Source organism: Hippopotamus amphibius, chromosome X (genome assembly GCF_030028045.1).
Source record: "Hippopotamus amphibius kiboko isolate mHipAmp2 chromosome X, mHipAmp2.hap2, whole genome shotgun sequence".
Taxonomy (NCBI): domain Eukaryota; kingdom Metazoa; phylum Chordata; class Mammalia; order Artiodactyla; family Hippopotamidae; genus Hippopotamus; species Hippopotamus amphibius.
Genome location: NC_080203.1, coordinates 83,385,894 through 83,397,952, shown reverse-complemented (window position 1 = coordinate 83,397,952; position 12,059 = coordinate 83,385,894). Strand labels below are relative to the sequence as shown.

The 12,059-nt window shown below is 39.7% G+C and overlaps 1 long non-coding RNA gene across 1 annotated transcript in view; it reads left to right on the top strand.

The window, feature by feature from the left end:
* The first annotated feature begins 83 nt into the window (after positions 1-83).
* The window catches only part of LOC130841974 (uncharacterized), a 47,175-nt gene continuing 35,199 nt past the window's right edge, over positions 84-12,059 (top strand). Inside the window, exon 1 of the long non-coding RNA XR_009050317.1 lies at positions 84-147. This is a non-coding gene — a long non-coding RNA (uncharacterized LOC130841974). The remainder of the gene's footprint in view (positions 148-12,059) is intronic.

Genomic DNA, 12,059 nt, shown 5'->3' with positions numbered 1-12,059 from the left:
AGCAGGAGGGGTGGGGGTGGGGGTGGTAGAGTTGAGGAGAAGGGAGGGATTAGAGAACAATGCCTGCCATTTTTGCATTGCAGGAGGAGTGTTCTCTGCTGCTCTGTTGGGTGCTGTCTGCCTTGAAAAGATCCGGCTGCTAAACTGGTAAGAGAAGGACTGCTGCCCCTGCATGTGTGGAGCACAGGAAGTGACATGGCTGCTAGAGCTGGGATCTGGCTGCAGCTCTGCCTCAGACTTGCTGTATGACCTTGGCAAGCTCCTTTTCTTCTCTGGGCCAGACCATCACCCCATCTTCACCAGGAGGGGGTAAGACTGACTGTTCAAGCTCATTGATGCCTTCCAACTCTGACGGTTCAACTCAATTCTTTTTATAATATTACATGACTTTCCATGACATTCTATACATCCCCAACAAAAATCAGTATTTGAACATCAGAACTCCTCTCCTAGTCCTAGGTCCAAATAAATGTTAGGTAGGAGGGGGCTTCGGCTGGCTCATTGTGCAACTTTGTTGGGCAAGTGCCTTCTTCTCCCTAGCCTCAGTTTCCCTATCTGGATGGCTGAACTATATGTTTCCCTGGAGCTGTGCTTTCCTGCTTTGCAAAGTTCTGATTCTCATTTATTGGACCTGATTTGGAGGTGTCTTTTTTTCCAGAGCCTCCTTCATAGGCTTTCTCAATGCCTCGTGTCTCTGGTTGCCTGCCATCTGTTCCCATTTCACCCAGAACCTTGATTCTCTGGAGTAGACCAAAGATTACAATTTGGAGAAGACAGTTTCCAAATCTGGAGCCCAGGGAAACATAGGGCCAGGACAGTCTCAGCTGTGGGAACAGGGAGAAGAGATGTACAAAGTAGTCAAGTGGTGGGCTTGAAATAACCCTGAGGTGAGGGGGCACTATTGCACTGCTTCTGTCACAGGAGCTAGTCTTCCATATCCTCTACTCAGCTACCAAACATTCTGCCACGCCAGTTAGATTTGGGACTGATAGATATTTGACATTGGGCTGGGCCCAAAAGAAATAGGGATTGAGGAAAATGAAAGTAGTCTTTGACATGTTAAAGAGGTCTCAGCTGGGTGCCCTTCTTCTTGGAATAGTTCAAAGTCTCAGGTGGAGATTGCATATGTGCACATTAAAGTAGAAGGGATGTTGGGGAGGGTGGCACAGCTCCTTATTTGTATGGCCTACTCCTCCCCAGGGACCAAGAACAAACTTGTACCTAAAACTTCCTTCTTGAAGAGGGTGCCTTCCAGACCCCCATTACACATGCTAACTGATGCGTGATCAACTTTTTGGTCACTACAGGGGCTGGTAGTGGGGAGCAAGAATGCTTTCTTGTCTTACATGTCTTCGCTTGCAAAATGGAGATAATCACTCTGCTGCTCAGTACCTTGTTTCTGTGGTGAAAAGCCCATGAGAACAGATGTGCAGGCTGTGTGGAGGCAACTCAGGTAGACAGACTGATTCACATGACTAAAATGCTTATTTCTTTCTTCACCAAATGTTCCATGGGCACCTCCTCTATGCCAGGCCTGGTGATAGGCATTGGGAGGAGTGGGTACAGTGGTAACATTCTGGGAGAAGGGGAATTCTGGGGATGGAGTTCTGAGAGGAGCTGAAAGCTAGACTAGAGGTCTAGCACAGGTGATCTGGAGCATTGCAGATGAAGAGATTTCTTCTCTCCAGGGTGGGGAGGGGCATCAGAGAAAAGTTCCGTGGAAGATGGCCTTGGGGATTATGTCAAGTCAGAAAAGTAGGAAAAGGATTCCTGACCAATACAAAGCCCATCAGTCTGAGAGAGTATGATGGGTTAAGCAAAAAGTAGGATTCTGGACATCTGGGCTGAGTATTTGTATATATAGAGAGGAAGAGCTGGAAACTGGGCTGGAAAGATAGGTTTAAGAACCAAAGTGTAAAAGACCATGGCTGTCTGGCTAAATTGAGGCTCACCTAGCTAGGTTTGTCCTTCCCATGGAAGCAAGCTAGATATTGTAGTGGCTCTGCTATAAGACTGCCTAGGCTGGGATGCTGGCCAAACCACTTTGGAGCAGTGTGAACTGCGCAGGTTAATTCCCCTCTCTGGTCTCAGTTTTCTCTTCTGAAAAATGGTAATAGTGAGAGTGCCCATGTCACAGAATTGTGGTAAGAATTAAATTAGTATTACACGTAAATACTCAGCACAGAGCCTGTTACATACAAAATTCTCAATAAATGTTAGCTGCTGCTGTTGATATTATTATTGTTGGTCTCCTTCTGATTCAGTATACAGCTCTTCAAAGTTATGGAACTAATTTTGAAACCAAATTTTTATAAAAATACACATGAGTCTGTGACTTTATATAGAGGTTCTTTTTTTAAATTTGCTTATTTTATTGAAGTATACTTGATAAACAATGTTGTGTTTCAGGTGTTGAGCAAAATGATTCAGTTATACAACATATATATATATATATTTTTTTCAGATTCTTTCCCTTATAGGACCCTGTGCTATACAGTAGGACCTTGTTGGTTATGTATTTTATATATAGTAGGTAATCTCAAACTCCTATATATGTTAATTCCAAACTCCTAATTTGTCCCTCCCCCCAACTTTCCCCTTAGGTAACTGTAAGTTTATTTTTTATGTCTGTAGCTCTGTTTCTGTTTTGTAGATAACTTCATCTGTATCTTTACTTTTTTTAAGTTTCCACATATAAGCAACATCATATGATATTAGTCTTTATCTGTATGGCTTACTTCATTTAGTATAATAATCTCTAGGTCTATCCATGTTGCTACAGATGGCATTATTTCATTTTTTATGGCTGAGTAATATTCCATTGTATAAATATACCACATCTTCTTTATCCATTCATCAGTTGATGGACATTTAGGTTGCTTCCATGCCCTGGCTATTGTAAATAGTACTGCAGTGAACACTGGGGTGCATATATCTTTTCATATTATGGTTTTCTCTGGATGTATGCCCGGGAGTGGGATTGCTGGATCATATGGTAGTTGTATATTTAATTTTTTAAGGAACCTCCATACTGTTCTCCATAATGACTGTACCAATTCACATTCCCATCAACAGTGTAGAAGGGTTCCCTTTTCTCCACACTCTCTCCAGCATTTATTGTTTGTAGACTTGTTGATGATGGCCATTCTGACTAGTATGAGATGATACCTCATTGTAGTCATTTCTCTAATAATTAGTGATGTTGAGCATATTTTCATGTGCTTTTTGGTCATCTGTTTGTCTTCCTCGGACAAATGTCTATTTAGATCTTCTGCCCATTTTTTGATTGGGTTTTTTTTTTTTTTTTGATATTGAGCTGCATGAGATGTTTGTATATTTTGAAGGTTAAATCCTTGTCGGTCAAATCATTTGCAAGTATATTCTTCCATACTTTGGGTTGTCATTTGGTTTTGTCTGTGGTTTCCTTTGCTATGCAAAAGCATTTAAGTTTAATTAGGTTGCATTTGCTTATTTTTGTTTTTATTTCCACTACTCTAGGAGACGGATCCAGAAAGATATTGCTGTGATTTGTGTCAAAGAGTGTTCTGCCTACATTTTCCTCTGAGTTTTACTGCATACAGTCTTACATTTAGGCCTTTAATCCATTATGAATTTCTTTTTGTGTATGATGTTAGAGAATGTTCTAATTTCATTCCTTTACATGTACCTGTTGTTTTCCCAACACCACTTATGGAAGAGACTGTCTTTTCTCCATTGTATATTCTTGTCTTCTTTGTCATAGATTAATTGACCTTAGGTCCATGGTTTTATATTTGGACTTTCTATTCTGTGACATTGACCTGTATTTCTGTTTTTTTGGTGCCAGTACCATACTGTTTTGATTCCTGTAGCTTTGTGTTATAGTCTGAAGTCAGGGAGCCTGATTCCTCCAGCTCCATCTTTCTTTCTCAAGATTTCTGTGGTTATTTGGTCTTTTGTGTTTTCATACAAATTTTAATTTTTTTTTTATTCTAGTTCTGTGAAAAATGTCATTGGTAATTTGATAGGGATTTCATTGAATCTGTAGATTGCCTTGGGCAGTATAGTTATTTTGACAATATTGATTCTTTCAAGATAAGAACATGGTATATCTTTCCATCTGTTTGCCTTATCTTTGATTTCTTTCATCAGCATCTTATAGTTTTCGTAGTGCAGTTCTTGTGCCTCCTTAGGTAAGTTTATTCCTAGGTATTTTATTCTTTTTGATGAAATTGTAAATGGGATTGTTTCCTTAATTTCTCTTTCTGATCTTTCATTGTGAGTGTATAGAAATGCAACAGATTTCTGTGTATTAATTTTCTATCCTGCAACTTTACCAAATTCATTGATGAGATCTAGTAGTTTTCTGATAGCATCTTTATGATTTTCTATGTATAGCATCATGTCATCTGCAAACAGTGACAGTTTTACTTCATCTTTTCCAATTTGTGTTCCTTTTATTTCTTTTTCTTTCCTGGTTGCAATGGCTAAGACTTCCAGAACTATGTTGAATAAAAGTGATGAGAGTGGAAATCCTTGTCTTGTTCCTGATCTTAGAGGAAATGCTTTTAGGTTTTCACCATTGAATGTGGTGTTAATTGTAGGTTTGTTATATATGGCCTTTAGATATGTTCCCTCTATGCCCACTTTTGGAGAGTTTTTATAATAAATGGATGTTTAATTTTATCAAAAGCTTTTCTTGCATCTATTGACATGATCATATGGTTTTTATTCTTCAATTTGTAAATGTGGTGTATCACACTGATTGATTTGTGGATATTGAAAATTCTTGCATCTCTGGGATAAATCCCACTTGATCATGGTGTATGATCATTTTAATGTATGGTTGCATTAGGTTTGCTAGTATTTTGTATGAAATTTTGCATCTGTGTTCATCAGTGATGTTGGCCTGTAATTTTTTTCTTGTGGTATCTTTGTCTGGATTTGGTGTCAGGGTGATGGTGGCTTCATAGAATGAGTTTGGAAGTGATCTTTGCAGTTGTTTAGAATAGTTTCAGAAGGATTGGTGTTAACTCTTCTATAGATATTCGGTGGAATTTGCCTGTGAAGTCATCTGGTCCTCGTCTGTTTATTGGGAGTTTTACAATCATAGGTTCAATTTCAATAGTTGTAATACTTCTGTTCATATTTTCTATTTCTTCCTGGCTCAGTCTTGGAAGATGTACCTTTTAAGAATCTGTCCCTTTCTTCTAGGTTGTCCAATTTGTTGGCATACAAGTGCCTGTAGTAGTCTCTTATGGTCCTTTGTATATCTGTGGTGTTGTTTGTAAGTCTCCTTTTTCATTTCTAATTTTATTGATTTTAGCCCTCTCCCTTTTTTTCTTGATGAGTCTAACTAGAGGTTTATCAAATTTCTTTATCTTTTCTAAGAAGCAGTTTTTAGTTTCATTGATCTTTGTATTGTTTTCTTCGTTTCTATTTCATTTATTTCTGCTCTGATATTTATGATTTCCTACTAACTTTTTGTTTTATTTGTTCTTCTTTCTCTAGTTGCTTTAGGTATAAGGTTTTGTTGTTTATTTGAGATGTTTTTGTTTGGTAATGTAAGCTTGTATCATTATAAACTTCCCTCTTAGAACTGCTTATGCTTTGTCCCATAGGTTTTTGGATCATTGTGTTTTTGTTTTCATTTGTCTCTAGATATATTTTTTTTATTATTCTTTGATTCCTTCAGTGATCCATTGGTTATTTAGTAGCATATTGTTTAGCCTCCACATGTTTTGTGTTTTTTTGCAGTTTTTCTCATGTGGTTGATTTCTAATCTCATAGTGTTGTGATTGGGAAAGTTGCTTGATATGATTTCAATTTTTTTAAATTTACCAAGGTTTCCTTTGTGGGACAGCATGTGATCTATCCTGGAGAATCCATGTGTACTTTATAAGATGTATTCTGCTGCTTTTGTATGGAATGCTTTGTAAATATCAATTAAATCAATTTGGTCTGAAGTGTCATTTAAGGCCTGTGTTTCCTTATTGATTTTCTGTCTGAAACATTTGTCCTTTGATGTAAGTGGGGTGTTAATGTTCCCCAGTATTATTGTGTGACTGTTGATTTCTCCTTTTATGGCTGTTAGCATTTGCCTTATATATTGAGGTGCTTCTATGTTGGGTGCATATATATTTACAATTGTTATATCTGCTTTTTGGATTGATCCCTAAATCCTTATGTAGTGTCCTTCCTTGCTTCTTGTAACAGTCTTTATTTTAAAGTCTATTTTGTCTGATATGTGTACTGTGACTCCAGTTGTCTTTTGATTTCTATTTGCAAGGAATACCTGTTTCCATCTCCTCACTTTCAGCCTGTATGTGTCTCTATCTCTGGAGTGGGTCTCTTGTAGACAGCATATATATGGGCCTTGTTTTTGTATCCATTCAGCCCGTCTGTGTCATTTGTTGGAGCATTTAATCAGTGTACATTTAAGGTAATTATCAGTATGTATGTTCCTATTGCCATTGTGTTTATTGTTTTGGGTTTTTTGTCAGTATTTTTTCTTCCTTTCTTCTTTTGTTCTCCTCTCTTATGATTTGTTGACTATCTTTACTGTTGTGTTTGGATTCCTTTTTTATTTTGTGTGTATATCTATTGTAGATTTTTGGTTACTGTAACCATGAGGTTTTGATACAGCAGTCTGTATACATTCATGATTGTTTTAAGCTGCTGATCTCTTAATTTCAAATGCATTTCAAATATCCTGCATTTGTACTCTCCTCCTCTCACAATTGCTGGTTTAGATATATTTGTGTGTGGATGATTTCCTACTTTTACTCTATGCTTGCCTTTACCATTGAGCTTTCCCATTTTGTAATTTTCTTGTTTCTAGTTTTGGCTTTTTATTTTCCACCTAGAGAAGTCAATTTAGCATTTCTCGTCAAGCTGAATTCTTTTAGCTTTTGCTTGTCTGCAAAGCTTTTGATTTCTTTGTCAAATCTGAATGAGAGCCTTGATGGGTAGTATATTCTTGATTTTAGGTTTTTCCCTTTCATCACTTTAAATATATTGTGCCCCTCCCTTCTGGCCTGCAGAGTTTCTGCTGAAAAATCAGGTTATAACCTTTTTGGGATTCCCTTGTGTGTTATTTGTGGCTATTCCCTGATTTCTTTTAATGTTTTCTCTTTATCTTTAATTTTTGTCCATTTGATTAGTATGTGTCTCGGCAGGTTCCTCCTCAATTTAATCCTGTATGTAAGTGTCTGAACTTCCTGCACTTGGGTGACTGTTTCCTTTCCCATGTTAGAGACATTTTTAGATAACATCTCTTCATATATCTTCTCAGGTCCTTTCTCTCACTTCTCCTTCTGGGACCCCTATAATGTGAATGTTGGTGGGTTTGATGTTGTCTCAGAGATCTCTTAAACTGTCCTCATTTCTTTTCATTCTTTCTTCTTTATTTTGTTCCATAGCAGTGATTTCCACCATCTTTCAGCTCACTTATCCATTCTTCTGCCTTATTCATTCTGCTATTGATTTCTTCTAGTTTGTTTTCCATTTCAGTTATTATATTCTTCAACTTTGATCGTTCATTATAATTTGCAACTCTTTGTGAAAATTTTATTGTAACTTATCACTGTGTACATCCATTCTTTTCCCGAGTTCTTGGATCATCTTTAAAATTATTATTCTGAACTCTTTCTTGGGTGTATTGCCTATCTCCACGTTACTTAGTTATTCTTCTGGGGTTTCATCTTGTTCCTTTGTCTGGAACATATTCCTCTGTCATCTCATTTTGTCTCAATTTCTTTTCGTATTTTTATGTGTGGAAGGTTTGTTATGTTTCTCAACCCTTGAAAAGTGGCCCTCTGGGGGGCTTCCTAGGTGGCACAGTGGTTAAGAATCTGCCTGCCAATGCAGAGGACATGGGTTCAATCCCTGCTCCAGGAAGATCCCACATGCCACGGAGCAACTAAGCCCATGTGCCAAAAAAAAAAAAAAAAAAAAAAGAAAAGTGGCCCTCTGTAGGGGATGTCCTATGTATCCCAGTAGTATACTCCCCTCTCACCCATGGGCCAGGGACCAGCTGTTCCCAGAATAGGTTCTAATCTGCATTTGTGGACTCAGTTCCACAGGCTCCTGGATAGTAACTTTCTTGCTTCTTGTGTTTGCCTCCAGTGGGTGAGGCTGGTCTAGAGGTTTGTACAGGCTTCCTGGCAGGAGGGGCTGGTGCCTGCCCACTGGTGCATGGAGTTGGGCCTTGACCCTCTAGTGGGCAGGGCTGTGTCAAGGGGCATGTCTAGAGTCATGTGTGGGCTCAGGAAGTCTTTAGGCCGCCTGTCTGCTGATGAGTGGTGCTGTGTTCCTGTCCTATTGGTTCTTTGGCCTCTGGCATCTCAGCACTGGAACCTCCAGGCTGTTAGGTGGGGCCAGGTATTAGTGCCAAAATGGCGACCTCCAGGAGAACTGCTGATGAATATTCCCTGGTACCTCTGCCTCCAGTTTCCTTGTCCCTACCGTGAGCCACAGCTCTCCCCCACCTCTCCAGGAGATGCTCCAAGACCCATAGGTGGGTGTGGCCCAGGATCCTATGAAGTCACTGCCTTTGCCCTGGGTCCTGGTGCTCACAAGACCTTGTGTGCACCCTCCAAGAGTGGATTTTATTTCCCCCAGTTGTCTGGAGCTCCTTCACTCAACCTCCCCTGGCCCCTGGGGCCAAGGATGGGGCCTCTGACAACTAAGGGGCTACCAGCATTCTCAGTAAGAGAGAGCCCTGTACACACTGTCCAGGCCTATGAAATGAAGTCATGGCTTTCCCCCCTCTTCCCCAGTGCTCCCACTCACAAATGAGGCAGAACATGGTTTCCAGTGAAAAGCCCTGTCTTGGGCAACAAGAAACCTCATGGGTTCTAGTTCTGGCTCTACTGTTGCCTCACTGTGTCATCTTGGGCAAGTTTCTTCCCGACTCTGGGCCTTAGTTTCCACATCTGTACAAAAATGGTTCTGCCTACCTCAGAGTTACTTTAGAGGTAAATGAAATGATGGATAAGCAGATGTTTTGTAAGCAGTCAAATGCTCTGGCCCCACAAGAGAATAGTTAAGTTAATACTGACAGAATAAACCCAAGCATTTATGGTCCATTAATTTATGACAAAGGAGCCAAGATATACAATGAGGAAAGGACAGTCTCTTCAGTAAATGGTGTTGGATAAACTAGTCACATGAAAAAAAATGAAACTGGACCACTATTTTACAGCATACACAAAAATTAACTCAAAATGAATTAAAGACTTGAATGTAAGAGCTGAAGCCATAAAACTCCTAGAAGAAAACATAGGTGGTAAGCTCCTTTACGTCAGTCTTGGCAGTGATTTTTTGGATTTGACACCAAAAGCAAAGGAAACAAAAGCAAAAATAAGCGAGTAGAACTACATCAAACTAAAAAGCTTCTGCACAGCAAAGGAAACTACCAACAAAATGAAAAAGCAGCCTACCAAGCTGGAGAAGATACTTGCAAACACTATATTCTATAAGGGTTTAATATAAAATATAAAAAAGAAGTCAATACAACTCAACATCAAGAAAACAAACAACCTGATTAAAAAATGGGCAGAGGACCTGAATAGACATTCTTTCAAAGAAGATATAGATGCCCAACAGGTACATGAAAAGGTGTTCAGTATCACTAATCATCAGGGAAATGCAAATTAAAACCACAATGAGATATGACTTCACCCCTGTTAAAACGGCTGTTATCAAAATGGTATAATAAGTGCTGGCAAGGATGTGGGAAAAATGGAACCCTTGTGAACAATTGGTGGGAATGTAAATTGGTGCAGCCACTATGTAAAACAGTATGGAGGTGCCTCAAAGTTAAAACTAGTACTACCATGTGATCTAGCAATTCCACTTATGTGTATTTATCCAAAGAAAACAAAGGCACTAGATATGTGCATCCCCGTGTTCACTGCAACATTATTTACAATAGCCAAGACATGGAAGCAACCCAAATGTTCAAGAATGGATAAATGGGTAAAGAAAATGTGATACACACACAGACACACACACACACACACACAGGAATATTATTTTGCCATAGAAAATAATGAAATCTTGTCATTTGCAACAACATGGATGGACCTGGAGGGCATCATGCTAAGTGAATAAGTCAGACAGTGAAAGATACATAGTATATGATTTCACTTACATGTGAAATCTAAAAACAAAACAAAACAAAACAAAACAAAACAAGCATATAGACACAGAGAGCAGATTGGTGGTTGCCAGAGGCAGGGGTTGGGGGTGGACAAAATGGGTGAAGGGTGTCAAAAGGTACAAACTTCCAGTTATAAAATAAATAAGTCATGTGGATGTAATACACAGCATGGTGAATATGGTATTATAATACTGTATTGCTTATCTGAAAGTTGCTAAGAGAGTAAAAGTTCTCATTACAAGAAAAAAATTATAACTGTGTGGTGATGCACGTTAACTACACTTGTTATGATTATTTCACAATATACACAAATATTGAATTATGTTGTACACTTGGAACTAATATATTGTTGTATGTTAATTATATTTCAGTAAAAAATGTAATTATGCCAGATTTGCCTGGGAAATCAGGGGACATGTTCTCTGTACATTCAGTAAGTCATTCCTATGACTGTGTATGCCCCATCCTAAGAACTGAAATCTTCAAGTCTGAAAGACCAGGATATTCAGGGCCCTCTCCAGTCTAGTCCCCAGCCTAGCTCTTGTTGAAACACATTGAACTCGAACCAGACTAAATTGGTTATCCAAACTGCCTTGCTTTATCCCACTTCTACGTCTTTACTCACTGAGTTCTCTCCACTAATACCTTTTCTTTCCTCTCTACTAATTAAAACACTTTCTACCATTCAAAGCCAAGATCAAATACCACCTCTTCCATTATCCTTTCCCTCAAGTTAGCAGCTGAAGGGGAGCTCTCTGGTTTCTGCAGTACAGTGGACCATTTGCACTTTGGATCTTGTCTTTGGGGGCCACCTTTCCAAATAAAGCAAAAGAATTTTCCCATTGCAAGAAAGAATGCAGAGTGGTCAGTGGCCTGTGCAGAGCAGAGCCAGCCCTAGGCTCATGGCAGTTCCAGGAAGGAAGGGAGGGGAGGAAAAAGGGAGAGAAGAAAGAAGGAAAAAAAGGGAAGTTAGGAGGAGAAAGGGAGAGAAGGGTTAAGATTCAGCTTTCTTGGAAGCTGCATTTCCACTAGTCCAGTTTATAGTTAAGATCAAACTGTGAAAACAGATTACCTGGAAACTGGTGATTGTAATGGGGGGTAAGAGGGAGGCTAGGTTATCATCTAGGGGAATGCCAACAAGAGACTAAAGGCCAAGGGTGAGATTTCATTCCAGGAACCTCCTCCTCACACGTCCTAGGGAAAAATTGCCTCAGAAGATTCATCATCAGAATTTGAGATGATGCATTTTCACTCCTGGCCTGTTGTCTAGATAGGGAAGAAACCAAGGCACCAGGCCTTAAAGTTGTTTCTGCCCACAGCAGCACAGGCTACTGGAGGAACAACAGCTCAGAGAGGTCTGGAGAGCTGGGCTGCCAATTACATGAGCATTTAACTTTGAAAGGTTCTCAAGTCTGCACTTCTGGGAAAAGGGGCAAAGAGTTTCAGCCCTTCCTCTCTGCCTAGAATTTGGTATGCTCCTACATCCTCATCAAATGCAAGTCTTTTGATATGCCCAGAGTATCCATGTGCTTTCAAGGGTCAATCAGTGAATCTGTGTTCCAGGTGGCACAGGGGAGGCCACCCTGGCCAGGCCCCATTTGAAGGGTGTACTTTCCCGGGGTCCTAAAGTAGATGGGGTTGCTGAGCTTAACTTCTAATATTCTACGCCCTGACTAAGGGGATGGGCAGCAGAGCAAGGAGTGCGATCCCAGATAACTCACCCTTCAGGAACCCAGATTGCAAGAAAGGTAGAAGAGACCTGCAGCTCCCTTCCCTGAAGTCTCTGTTTACAGTCCAGTCCTTCAGTTCTCTTGCTCCTTGGAAATAAACAGTTGCACTGCTCTCCAAAATGCCTTATGCATTTGAAAGTCCGGAAGCTGAATGGGGAAGGACCATGAGGATAGATGTCCAGTTT